Source organism: Bombina bombina, chromosome 7 (assembly GCF_027579735.1).
Source record: "Bombina bombina isolate aBomBom1 chromosome 7, aBomBom1.pri, whole genome shotgun sequence".
NCBI lineage: Eukaryota > Metazoa > Chordata > Amphibia > Anura > Bombinatoridae > Bombina > Bombina bombina.
In genome coordinates this window covers 513,673,883-513,687,029 of record NC_069505.1, presented here as the reverse complement: position 1 = coordinate 513,687,029, position 13,147 = coordinate 513,673,883, and the positions used below count along the sequence as shown (strand labels likewise).

At 45.2% G+C, this 13,147-nt stretch overlaps 1 protein-coding gene across 1 annotated transcript in view; it reads left to right on the top strand.

The window, feature by feature from the left end:
* The window catches only part of LOC128666928 (zinc finger protein ZFP2), a 298,618-nt gene that overhangs the window by 252,419 nt on the left and 33,052 nt on the right, over positions 1-13,147 (top strand). The gene's annotated exons all lie outside the window — the stretch shown is intronic.

Sequence of the window (13,147 nt, the reverse complement as noted above, 5' to 3'; positions counted from 1 at the left end):
TATGCCTCTCCAACTCAACAATCACCAAGCCATTACATATATACATCACAATCTAGGCCTCTAAGCATTTTAGATGGGCTTGGGGATGAACGTAAAAATGTATCTGCTGGAAAATGGGCATTTATTGATTTAATACAGGTGGTGAGAGTGCACAATATATTACTCCTTTGAATTACTCCTCCTGGTGTTCTTCTTTGAGAGGGGTTTTCAGACTGATTTGAGGCCAATTTCCCCTCAGATTGCTGCTGTTCAACAGAGGGATGTATTGAAAGTGTGTGGTAGTGGCATAATTAAATCCTATGGGAGTTAGTCACAAGCCTTCCACAGTTGTCGAGGGGTGGACCTGTCCTTAGTCGCCTCCTGTTGGGTCATCAGTATACTCCTGTTCCATATCCTCTGCTGTTTGGTTTCAGCACTGGTTTGGCTATCTACTGGATACCATTTAGAAGATGTCCATTAGTTGGGTGCCTATGGAGGATTCTGATGCTGAGACTGTGTTCATTTCAGATTCAGTTACAGAGGATTCAGTTACAGAGGATTCTGATACTGAGACTATTTTGATTTCAGATTCTGTGTCCGGTGATGAATCTGGAGTGGCCTCGTTGATGCCTGTCAACCAGTTTTGTTCCATATGCCATTTCAGAGCGCCTGGTTCCTCGGGCTCGGGGAATCAAGGGACTGCTGAGCCAGCCGCCTCTGGGGGTCCTGCCCTCCGAGAGGCGAGTTCCCTACCAAATCATACTTCTGCACATGCGGCTAACCCAGTTTATCTTTCCTCCATGCGGGGTGGCGTGTTTCCCCCGGAGGTTGCAGCACGTTTTTTGCTTCTACATAATGTTGGTGATTGTTAGTCTGCAGAGTCCAGACATTTCTTTGAGAATATGCTTGTGCCCTATTGTCCCGGGCCTTCCGCCTTGGGGAGGGCCTCTACAGTTCACCGCGGGGGTATCTGTCCCTGAGTGTTGTGCCTTCCGTTACAGGATTGTGCGCCTTCGCGTGTTGCCCAGACAAGTTTTTCAGTTATTGAATGATCCTATCGTTACCAGATACGGGGAGTTTTAGTCTGATAATTCGAATGGTGCACCTCATTAGACATGTGGGGATGCAGTAATCTCCTGATTGTCATTTGTTGAGATCTTTCCCAGTTTTGTGAGAAAGGGCTCCTTTTGGCTGGTCCTGCGGGTAGGCCTGTGTCTTTTGGGCGTTAACCTCCGGGTTGCCTTATATTTTATTTATATCCGATGGGATGTCTTTTATTTGTTTTTGTTTCCTTCAGGAACCTTCTGGGATTTATACTATTTATTTCTTCTTCGGAAGTTGTTGGACATGTTAGTCCTATGTTAGAAATGTCTGTTTTGTTTTTTCCTCTATGAGGGAGAATTTACGCAGCTTGCCGGTTGGGACCCTAGGTGCAGGCTGGTCCTGTCGGGTTCGTTCAGTTTTGCGGCTGTTCAGACAGATGGCGCTGTTCTGCTCGGCTGGTTTGGTAGAAGCGCAGAGTGCTCAGGTTATCATTGTTTTTCATGTTCAACTAAGCATTCGACAGGGCCTGTGGGTCCGTGAGGTGGGAAAAATTGTTTCAGTCCTTATAGCCTTCAGTCATAGATGACCGGGCAGGGGAGTTTTTCCGCTGCGTCACTCTGACATCTGATTTCATCAGAACTTAGAGTTTCCTCCCCCATGTAGTGGAGGGTGGGAGGGCTTAATGCCCCTTACCGCTATTGAGCGGTTTGGCCTTCATTTTTAGGCCTCTGAATGTGTCCTTTTGGGCTTGATCCAACAACTTGTACAGCATAGCTGTCTAGCATGCGGATGCTTGCAGTTTGAAACCTGTTGCCGCTCTTGACACCTTGCAGGTGTACGCGTAGCTATTTCTAGTATCTCTAGTTGCAGCTCTTACTCTTGACTGAGTTATAAGAGGCCTTTGGGTCTTCTTCCATTGCCTCTGGGTGAGTGGATCTCCTTTTAGGGATCTGTGCTTCCGGGTGATGGTTGTTCCCTGCGGGGACTTTTGTTTAGCTCTGGGTTTTCCGGAGCTGGGTAGGCTTAGTCCTCTGCTTATGGGGAGGTATTAGGGAGTCTAGTCCTGCTAGTAGGATTTTTTGGACCTTGAGGTATCCCTTGGTTGTCCTGAGGCTCTGAGAAGTATCTTCATACAACTTCTAGCCTTGCTTCCTAGAGCGTTGGACTTTAGCTAGGGGTGGTTCCTCCCTTTGGTCGGAACTTTCGAGTTCTTCTCGCTATCCGGATTCTCTGGATATGCATCCATACCCTTGTGTCTGGCTTTTTGGCCGGTTGGGGTGTTTAGTTCTAGGGTAAGGTTTGCCTGAACTATTAGGTGCCCGGACCTGTTTTTTTTTCCCTGAGACTTCCGGTTGCCGATGCTCTGCTTGGCCTTTTTACTGACTCAGTCTTGGGTGGTTTTGGAAGCTTGGATCTCAGGGCTGGTCAGGGTGTTCCACAGTAGTGGGAACTTGGGCTATGTCCTTGCTCCATCTACATCACCTGGTCATGGTTGGCCAGGTTTTAGGAGTATTTTTTACTCTTTGCCACAGAGTGGCTCATGTCATCTGTTGGTTTGCCGTGTGGCTTAAGCCTCAAGGGTGGTTGGTTCATACCCAGCTGCTGGCACTGGATGTCCAATTTTTGGTGTGCCTTAGGGTTGCATTCCCCTGGTCAGCTTGCCAGTGTTCCCGTGGATCCCTGCTCTGCAGGCGAATGGGTTGGCTGTACCTCTGCTTGGCAAGCTACTTGTAGGGGGGATCCTTTTCTAGGACATCTGTGTTGGGAATTTCACTTCCCATTACCTGGTGCATTTGGGCCTTGAGGACAGTTGTTGCCCTTCCAGCATCATCCCTTTTCTTTAGGGGATATTTTCCTCCCTATGGAGATTGAGTCCTTGCTTGGGGTTTCCCCTGGATGGGAGGCGGAAAGGTGGGATTGGTTCCCCCTGCAGTCTTACTGGCTCTAAGCAGGCTTGTTGGGCCTTTCTTTTGATAGATCCTTAGGTCTATGGCCTTGTTGTCTGTTTCAGAGTCGAGTTGTACTTGTGCTCTGTGGGGATGGCTGTACTGCCCTTACGCTCGTTCCTGTATCTGTTTCGGGTTTCTTTTGTTTCCTTGTCTTGGATCCCGGAGGCTGGGTTGGTCCAGCCGAGTGTGGGTCTGCAGGTCAAGATGGCCGAGCGGTCTAAGAACCTGCGTTTGCGCAGTCTCCTCTGGATGTGTGAGCTTGTTGAGTCTATCCTGTTAGATTAGTCTGCTAGGGTATAGATTTTCCTTTCAACTTGCTGCATTGATAGAAGAGGGTTTACTCTTCCTTCGGGTTCTGAAGGTATACTCTCCTTCTTGGGGGGCCTTGATTGAGGTTTTGTGTGTTCCCCTTTTCAGGGACCTGTGTGTAGGTCCAGTGACTTAGGTTTCCTGGAACGTGCCCTCTGTAAGGGGGTTGATTTCCGGACTGTTTCTTGCTTGACTACTTCTTTTTCCTCGCAAGTATCCCCTGTGTTGTTCTGTTGTGGACTCTGTGTTCTCAAACTTGGGGTTTTTCACCTGGGTGTATTACACACTTTTTTCATAGTCGCATACCTTGGTATTCTATGGCCAGACACTGGGAGGACTTTGCCTCTTCTGTTGCATCCGTGCTTGCAGGATATTGGGGAGATGTCTGTTCTTTCTCTGTGCCTGGTCTTATCCCGGGTTTCGCTTGGTATAGGTGAGGCCGCCTTTCCCTGTTTGGGCCCCTTTGGGTCTCTGTGAGCTGGGCTCACTCGTGGAGGTGTTCCTTTTTGTATTAGGGGACCTTTCGGTTTCCTTGGTTATACTTTGCCTTGTCTCATTGGGGGTTTCGGCTGGTGTCTCCTTCATTTGTGGAGATGAGCGGTGTGGGCAGTTTGTTGGGCGACTGTGTCTCCTGAAGGACTATTGGCTCAGTCGAGTCAGTTTGTGGTCTCTAGTTTGGCTTCTGGACTAACTGTGTCACTGGGGCTTTTCCTCTTAAAATTTTCTCCGCTTTGGACGAAGCAGGGTTTTTTATTGGGTAGAGGTTCAGTCCTGGTGCCCTCAGTATGGGCCGCCTATTGTACCCTCACGTCTCAGCATTCAGTGTCCTTTATAGCTTGGGTATTGTTTTCCCAAAAGTAATGAATGCAGCTGTGGACTCTTTCCATTTAAGAAGAAAAACATAAATTATGTTTACCTGATAATTTCCTTTTCTTCTGATGGAAAGAGTCCACATCTCCCCACCCGTAATTTTAAGTGGGGAGTCCTTATATTCTTTTGGCACCTTTTACCCTGATATTTCTTCTACTGTTCCTTGTTCCTCGGCAGAATGACTGGGGGGGTGAGGGGAGTGGGAGGAGTATTTAAGCCTTTGGCTGGGGTTGTCTTTGCCTCCTCCTGGTGGCCAGGTTCTTATTTCCCAAAAGTAATGAATGCAGCTGTGGACTCTTTCCATCAGACGAAAAGGAAATGATCAGGTAAGCATAATTTATGTTTTTGCATGGTTTTGCAAGTTTTAGGCCTAATAACAGCCATTTTGGATGCTATTCTGTTTGCTCTGTTTCTCAGTGATTTGTCCAAAACCTTTTTTTTTGTCTGTGCACGTCTAATGTCTAACACCTTGACACAGGGCTCGACTTATTAAAGCTGAGGCGGACAGGGGCGCATATACGTGCCCCAGTACGCCTCAGCTCGCTTGTGGTGGGGCGAATTTACCCGCAGGAATTCTCCATTGCACACGAGCGCAATTTTGCGCTTGCGTGCAATCTCGCCCCGTGCACAGCCAATCACGCGCGGGCAGGAGCTGTCAATCTCCTCGGTTGGACTAGACCGCGAAGATTGAATTTCGCCACCTTAGAGGTGGCGAAGAGGTAAGGGAGGCAGCGGTCTGGTGACCACTGCTTGTTAAATACGGCGAGCAAGTTCTTGTGAGAACTTGCAGCCGTAGGGCTTTGATAAATTGAGCCATAAGGAGCTTTGTGTATTGTTTCTCACAAATGACGTTACAGACTAAGAAAAGGTTCAAATGCAATACAATTAAAGGGATATAAACCCTTAAATGTTTCTTACATAATTCAGATAGAGCATGTAATTTTAAACAGCTTTCTCCAACATAGGTGTGTCCGGTCCACGGCGTCATCCTTACTTGTGGGATATTCTCTTCCCCAACAGGAAATGGCAAAGAGCCCAGCAAAGCTGGTCACATGATCCCTCCTAGGCTCCGCCTACCCCAGTCATTCTCTTTGCCGTTGTACAGGCAACATCTCCACGGAGATGGCTTAGAGTTTTTTAGTGTTTAACTGTAGTTTTTATTATTCAATCAAGAGTTTGTTATTTTAAAATAGTGCTGGTATGTACTATTTACTCTGAAACAGAAAAGAGATGAAGATTTCTGTTTGTATGAGGAAAATGATTTTAGCAACCGTTACTAAAATCCATGGCTGTTCCACACAGGACTGTTGAGAGGAATTAACTTCAGTTGGGGGAACAGTGAGCAGTCCTTTTGCTGCTTGAGGTATGACACATTCTAACAAGACGATGTAATGCTGGAAGCTGTCATTTTCCCTATGGGATCCGGTAAGCCATTTTATTCAGACAGTAAATAAGGGCTTCACAAGGGTTTATTAAGACTGTAGACATTTTCTGGGCTAAATCGATCATATTTACACATATTTAGCCTTGAGGAATCATTTAATCTGGGTATTTTTTGTAAAATCATATCGGCAGGCACTGTTTTAGACACTTTATTCTATAGGGGCTTTCCCTAATCATAGTCAGAGCCTCATTTTCGCGCCGGTATGGCGCACTTGTTTTTGAGAACAGCATGGCATGCAGCTGCATGTGTGTGGAGCTCTGATACATAGAAAAGTCTTTCTGAAGGCATCATTTGGTATCGTATTCCCCTTTGGGCTTGGTTGGGTCTCAGCAAAGCAGATTCCAGGGACTGTAAAGGGGTTAAATATAAAAACGGCTCCGGTTCCGTTATTTTAAAGGTTAAAGCTTCCAAATTTGGTGTGCAATACTTTTAAGGCTTTAAGACACTGTGGTGAAATTTTGGTGAATTTTGAACAAATCCTTCATACTTTTTCGCAATTGCAGTAATAAAGTGTGTTCAGTTTAAAATTTAAAGTGACAGTAACGGTTTTATTTTAAAACGTTTTTTGTGCTTTGTTATCAAGTTTATGCCTGTTTAACATGTCTGAACTACCCGATAGATTGTGTTCTGACTGTGGGGAAGCCAAGGTTCCTTCTCATTTAAATAGATGTGATTTATGTCATAAAAAAATTTAGTAAAAATGATGCCCAAGATGATTCCTCAAAGTGAGGGGAGTAAGCATGGTACTGCATCATCCCCTCCTTCGTCTACACCAGTCTTGCCCATACAGGAGGCCCCCTAGTACAATCTAGCGCGCCAATACTCCTTACTATGCAACAATTAACGGCTGTAATGGATAATTCTATCAAAACATTTTAGCCAATATGCCCACTTATCAGCGAACGCGCGACTGCTCTGTTTTAGAATATACTGAAGAGCATGAGGACGCTGATGATATTGTTTCTGAAGGGCCCCTACACCAGTCTGAGGGGCCAGGGAGGTTTTGTCTGAGGGAGAAATTTCAGATTCAGGAAAAAATTTCTCAAGCTGAACCTGATGTGATTACTTTTAAATTTAAGTTGGAACATCTCCGCGCTCTGCTTAAGGAGGTGTTATCCAATTTGGATGATTGTGATTATCTGGTCATTCCAGAAACACTATGTTAAATGGACAAGTTCCTAGAGGCCCCGGGGCCCCCCGAAGCTTTTCCTATATCCAAGCGGGTGGCGTACATTGTTAATAAAGAATGGGACAGGCCCGGTATACCTTTCGTACCTCCCCCCATATTTAAAAAATTGTTTCCTATAGTCGACCCCAGAAAGGACTTATGGCAGACAGTCCCAAGGTCGAGGGGCGGTTTCTACTCTAAACAAGCGCCGCCACTATACCCATAGAAGATAGTTGTGCTTCCAAGATCCTATGGATAAAAAATTAGAAGGTTTGCTAAAAAGATGTTTGTTCAGCAAGGTTACCTTCTACAACCATGTGCATGCATTGTCCCTGTCACTACAGCCGCGTGTTTCTGGTTCGATGAGCTAGAAAAGGCGATTATTAGTAATTCTTCTTCTTATGAGGAGATTATGGACAGAATTCGTGCTCTTAAATTGGCTAATTCTTTCACCCTAGACGCCACCTTGCAATTGGCTAGGTTAGCGGCGAAAAATTCTGGGTTTGCTATTGTGGCGCGCAGAGCGCTTTGGTTAAAATCTTGGTCAGCGGATGCGTCTTCCAAGAACAAATTGCTTGACATTCCTTCAAGGGGAAAACACTGTTTGGCCCTGACTTGAAAGAGATTATCTCTGATATCACTGGGGGCAAGGGCCACGCCCTTCCTCAGGATAGGTCTTTCAAGGCCAAAAATAAACCTAATTTTCGTCCCTTTCGCAAGAAACGGACCAGCCCCAAGTGCTACGTCCTCTAAGCAAGAGGGTAATACTTCTCAAGCCAAGCCAGCCTGGAGACCTATGCAAGGCTGGAACAAAGGAAAGCAGGCCAAGAAACCTGCCACTGCTCCCAAGACAGCATGAGATGCGGGGCCCCCCGATCCGGGACCGGATTTGGTGGGGGGGCAGACTCTCTCTCTTCACTCAGGCTTGGGCAAGAGATGTTCTGGATCTTGGGCGCTAGAAATAGTCTCCCAAGGTTATCTTCTGGAAGTGATTCATCCTGTTCCATTAAGAGAACGAGGGATGGGGTTCTACTCCAATCTGTTCGTAGTTCCCAAAAAAGAGGGAACGTTCAGACCAATCTTAGATCTCAAGATCCTAAACAAGTTTCTCAAGGTTCCATCGTCCAAAATGGAAAACCATTCGAACAATCCTTCCATCCAGGAAGGTCAATTCTTGACCACGGTGGATTTAAAGGATGCGTATCTACATATTCCTGTCCACAAGGAACATCATCGGTTCCTAAGGTTCGCATTCCTGGACAAGCATTACCAGTCCGTGGCGCTTCCTTTCGATTAGCCACTGCTCCAAGGATTTTCTCAAAGGTACTAGGGTCCCTTCTGGCGGTGCTAAGACCAAGGGGCATAGCTGTAGTACCTTACTTGGACGACATTCTGATTCAAGCGTCGTCCCTTCCTCAAGCAAAGGCTCACACGGACATAGTCCTGGCCTTTCTCAGATCTCACGGATGGAAAGTGAACGTGGAAAAGAGTTCTCTATCTCCGTCGACAAGAGTTCCCTTCTTGGAACAATAATAGACTCCTTAGAAATGAGGATTTTTCTGACAGAGACCAGAAAAACAAAACTTCTAAACTCTTGTCGGATACTTCATTCCGTTCCTCTTCCTTCCATAGCGCAGTGCATGGAAGTGATAGGTTTGATGGTAGAGCGGCAATGGACATAGTTCCTTTTGCGCGCATTCATCTAAGACCATTACAACTGTGTATGCTCAGTCAGTGGAATGGGGACTATACAGACTTGTCTCCGAAGATACAAGTAAATCAGAGGACCAGAGGCTCATCCGTTGGTGGCTGTCCCTGGACAACCTGTCACAAGGGGTGACCTCCCGCAGACCAGAGTGGGTCATTGTCACGACCGACGCCAGTCTGATGGGCTGGGCGGCGGTCTGGGGATCCCTGAAAGCTCAGGGTCTTTGGTCTCGGGAAGAATCTCTTCTACCGATAAATATTCTGGAACTGAGAGCGATATTCAATGCTCTCAAGGCTTGGCCTCAGCTAGCGAGGGCCAAGTTCATACGGTTTCAATCAGACAACATGACGACTGTTGCGTACATCAACCATCAGGGGGGAACAAGGAGTTCCCTGGCGATGGAAGAAGTGACCAGAATCATTCAATGGGCGGAGACTCGCTCCTGCCACCTGTCTGCAATCCACATCCCAGGAGTGGAAAATTGGGAAGCGGATTTTCTGAGTCGTCAGACATTGCATCCGGGGGAGTGGGAACTCCATCCGGAATTCTTTGCCCAAATCACTCAACTGTGGGGCATTCCAGACATGGATCTGATGGCCTCTCGTCAGAACTTCAAGGTTCCTTGCTACGGGTCCAGATCCAGGGATCCCAAGGCGACTCTAGTAGATGCACTAGTAGCCACCTTGGACCTTCAAAACTAGCCTATGTATTCCCGCCGTTTCTCCTCATCCCCAGGCTGGTAGCCAGGATCAATCAGGATGAGGGCGTCGGTGATCTTGATAGCTCCTGCGTGGCCACGCAGGACTTGGTATGCAGATCTGGTGAATATGTCATCGGCTCCACCATGGAAGCTACCTTTGAGACGAGACCTTCTTGTTCAAGGTCCGTTCGAACATCCGAATCTGGTCCCACTCCAGCTGACTGCTTGGAGATTGAACGCTTGATCTTATCAAAGCGAGGGTTCTCAGATTCTGTTATTGATACTCTTGTTCAGGCCAGAAACATGACGACTGTTGCGTACATCAACCATCAGGGGGGAACAAGGAGTTCCCTGGCGATGGAAGAAGTGACCAGAATCATTCAATGGGCGGAGACTCGCTCCTGCCACCTGTCTGCAATCCACATCCCAGGAGTGGAAAATTGGGAAGCGGATTTTCTGAGTCGTCAGACATTGCATCCGGGGGAGTGGGAACTCCATCCGGAATTCTTTGCCCAAATCACTCAACTGTGGGGCATTCCAGACATGGATCTGATGGCCTCTCGTCAGAACTTCAAGGTTCCTTGCTACGGGTCCAGATCCAGGGATCCCAAGGCGACTCTAGTAGATGCACTAGTAGCACCTTGGACCTTCAAACTAGCCTATGTATTCCCGCCGTTTCCTCTCATCCCCAGGCTGGTAGCCAGGATCAATCAGGAGAGGGCGTCGGTGATCTTGATAGCTCCTGCGTGGCCACGCAGGACTTGGTATGCAGATCTGGTGAATATGTCATCGGCTCCACCATGGAAGCTACCTTTGAGACGAGACCCTTCTTGTCAAGGTCCGTTCGAACATCCGAATCTGGTCCTACTCCAGCTGACTGCTTGGAGATTGAACGCTTGATCTTATCAAAGCGAGGGTTCTCAGATTCTGTTATTGATACTCTTGTTCAGGCCCAGAAAGCCTGTAACTAGAAAAATTTACCACAAAATTTGGAAAAAATATATCGGTTGGTGTGAATCTAAAGGATTCCCTTGGGACACGGTAAGATTCCTAAGAGTCTATCCTTCCTTCGAGAAGGAATGGAAAAAGGATTATCTGCAAGTTCCTTGATGGGACAGATTTCTGCCTTGTCTGTGTTACTTCACAAAAGCTGGCAGCTAGTGCCAGATGTTCAAGCCTTTGTTCAGGGCTCTGGTTAGAATCAAGCCTGTTTACAAACCTTTGACTCCTCCTTGGAGTCTCAACTTAGTTCTTTCAGTTCTTCAGGGGGTTCCGTTTGAACCCTTACATTCCGTTGATATTAAGTTATTATCTTGGAAAGTTTTGTTTTTGGTTGCAATTTCTTCTGCTAGAAGAGTTTCAGAATTATCTGCTCTGCAGTGTTCTCCTCCTTATCTGGTGTTCCATGCAGATAAGGTGGTTTTACGTACTAACCTGGTTTTCTTCCAAAAGTTGTTTCTAACAAAAACAATAACCAGGAGATAGTCGCTGCCTTCTCTGTGTCCGAAACCAGTTTCGAAGAAGGAACGTTTGTTGCACCAATTTGGTTGTTGTTCGCGCTCTAAAATTCTATTTAGATGCTACAAAGGATTTTAGACAAACATCTTCCTTGTTTGTTGTTTATTCTGGTAAAAGGAAGAGGTCAAAAGCAACTTCTACCTCTCTCTCTTTTTGGATTAAAAGCATCATCAGATTGGCTTACGAGACTGCCGGACGGCAGCCTCCTGAAAGGATCACAGCTCCTTCCACTAGGGCTGTGGCTTCCACATGGGCCTTCAAGAACGAGGCTTCTGTTGATCAGATATGTAGGGCAGCGACTTGGTCTTCACTGCACACTTTTACCAAATTTTACAAGTTTGATACTTTTGCTTCTTCTGAGGCTATTTTTGGGAGAAAGGTTTTGCAAGCCGTGGTGCCTTCCATTTAGGTGACTGATTTGCTCCCTCCCTTCATCCGTGTCCTAAAGCTTTGGTATTGGTTCCCACAAGTAAGGATGACGCCGTGGACCGGACACACCTATGTTGGAGAAAACAGAATTTAAGTTTACCTGATAAATTACTTTCTCCAACGGTGTGTCCCGGTCCACGGCCCCGCCCTGGTTTTTTAATCAGGTCTGATAATTTATTTTCTTTAACTACAGTCACCACGGTATCATATGGTTTCTCCTATGCAAATATTCCTCCCTTAACGTCGGTCGAATGACTGGGGGAGGGCGAGGCCTAGGAGGGATCATGTGACCAGCTTTGCTGGGCTCTTTGCATTTCCTGTTGGGGAAGAGAATATCCCACAAGTAAGGATGACGCCGTGGACCGGACACACCGTTGGAGAAAGTAATTTATCAGTGTAAACATAAATATTCTGTTTTCTATTGTACTTCTATTATGAATTTGTCTTTGTTCTCTGTTATCTTTTGTTGAGCCTATATGGCAGCAGTTTTGCAAGAATGTTTTCCATGTACTAGTGGGCAGCGCTATTTCCTACCATGTAGTGCTCCAGAATGCCTACCTACGGTATCTCTTCAACCAAGAATATCATAGGAACAAAGCAAATTTGATAACAGAAGTACATTTTAAAAATGGTTTGCACTGTAGAATCACGAAAATATTTTTTGGGGTTTTGTATCCTTTAATAACAAAATTTATACTTACCTGATAAATGAATTTCTTTCATGGTGGTGAGAGTCCATGATCCAATTCTCCTTTGATTCAACTTAATCCTTGTCACCTCTGGTATTCCCAGTCTGACGTATAGTCAAGAAAGGAGAAGTAGAAAGGTAGGAAAGATAAAAGTAGGAAAAAAAGAGGTGTAAAACTAGAACTGCTGTCAGAAAAAAAAATTAAACTGGGTGGGGTTTGTTGAATCTCATTATCATGAAATAATTAGTTTATCAGGTAAGCAATCATTTCTTTAATTTCATAAGGTGGTGAGAGTCAACATGCCATTACTCCTGTGGGATCCACAAGTAATTCGGCGTTTTTTTGTTTTTTTTTTAAATATCTACATACCAGACACTGCTGCTTGAAGGACTTTCCTACCAAACATATCAAAGTGGAATACATTTGTAAGAAGTATGTAAGAAATACCATGTAGCTGCCTTGCAAATTTGTTCAACATAAGCCTCATTCCTGAAAACTCAAGAAGAGGCACTGTAACTAGTAAAAATTTGTTTTTGAAAAAGACTATCCCACCTCTAAAAAAGCCTTGGTAATCAATAGTGTTAGCTAAAGAGCTAAAGTAAGAGTCTTTCAATTTAATTATTTGAATTAGGACAGGAAAAAAATCCTGTTTTAATTGGTTAAAAACGAGATAAGGAAAAGACAGAAACTAAATGTCCAAAGCATGTTGTTAGGGATGTTTATGAATATTGTTACTACAATTATTATTAAATATTAATATTTAATACAAGAAACAAAATTCTACACCCGTTTCAGAATTCAATGTTCATCGCTCACCTGAAAACCTACAGGGTAGGTGTTGTACTACTTCACTATAACCTACGTAAGACACAAACCACAACCTTTAAACAGGAGACGGCTGGTGGGGCATAGGTGGAAGAGGACACCCAACAGAGTCTAAAAAAGAAAAGTTAATATCATCTTCCCATTTCCCCTGCTAAGTGGTTTACAATGCCAACCCTTGGTATTCCTGGAACCTGAGCTAAGAAAAGTAGCCTTATTTACCTCTTATAAGGACCCCACAACTACACTTGATGACTTTGTCATACCGTTTGGACTTATTTCGTTAAGTCTGGTCCTCACTCTAACTTAAGCGACTTATTCTCAACAATCGCTACTAGCACTTTTTCACTAATGTTTAGTTATATTTAGTTAGTTGTTTTGATATTTTATGTTTAGAAAACTGGAGCTTAGGGATCTCACAGACCTAAATCTTGTAACCAAGACATGCAATGCCAACTAGTGTATATTTTCTTTAGCGTTGCTAGTAATAACTGTCCTTGATGTCTTTAACACTGCAT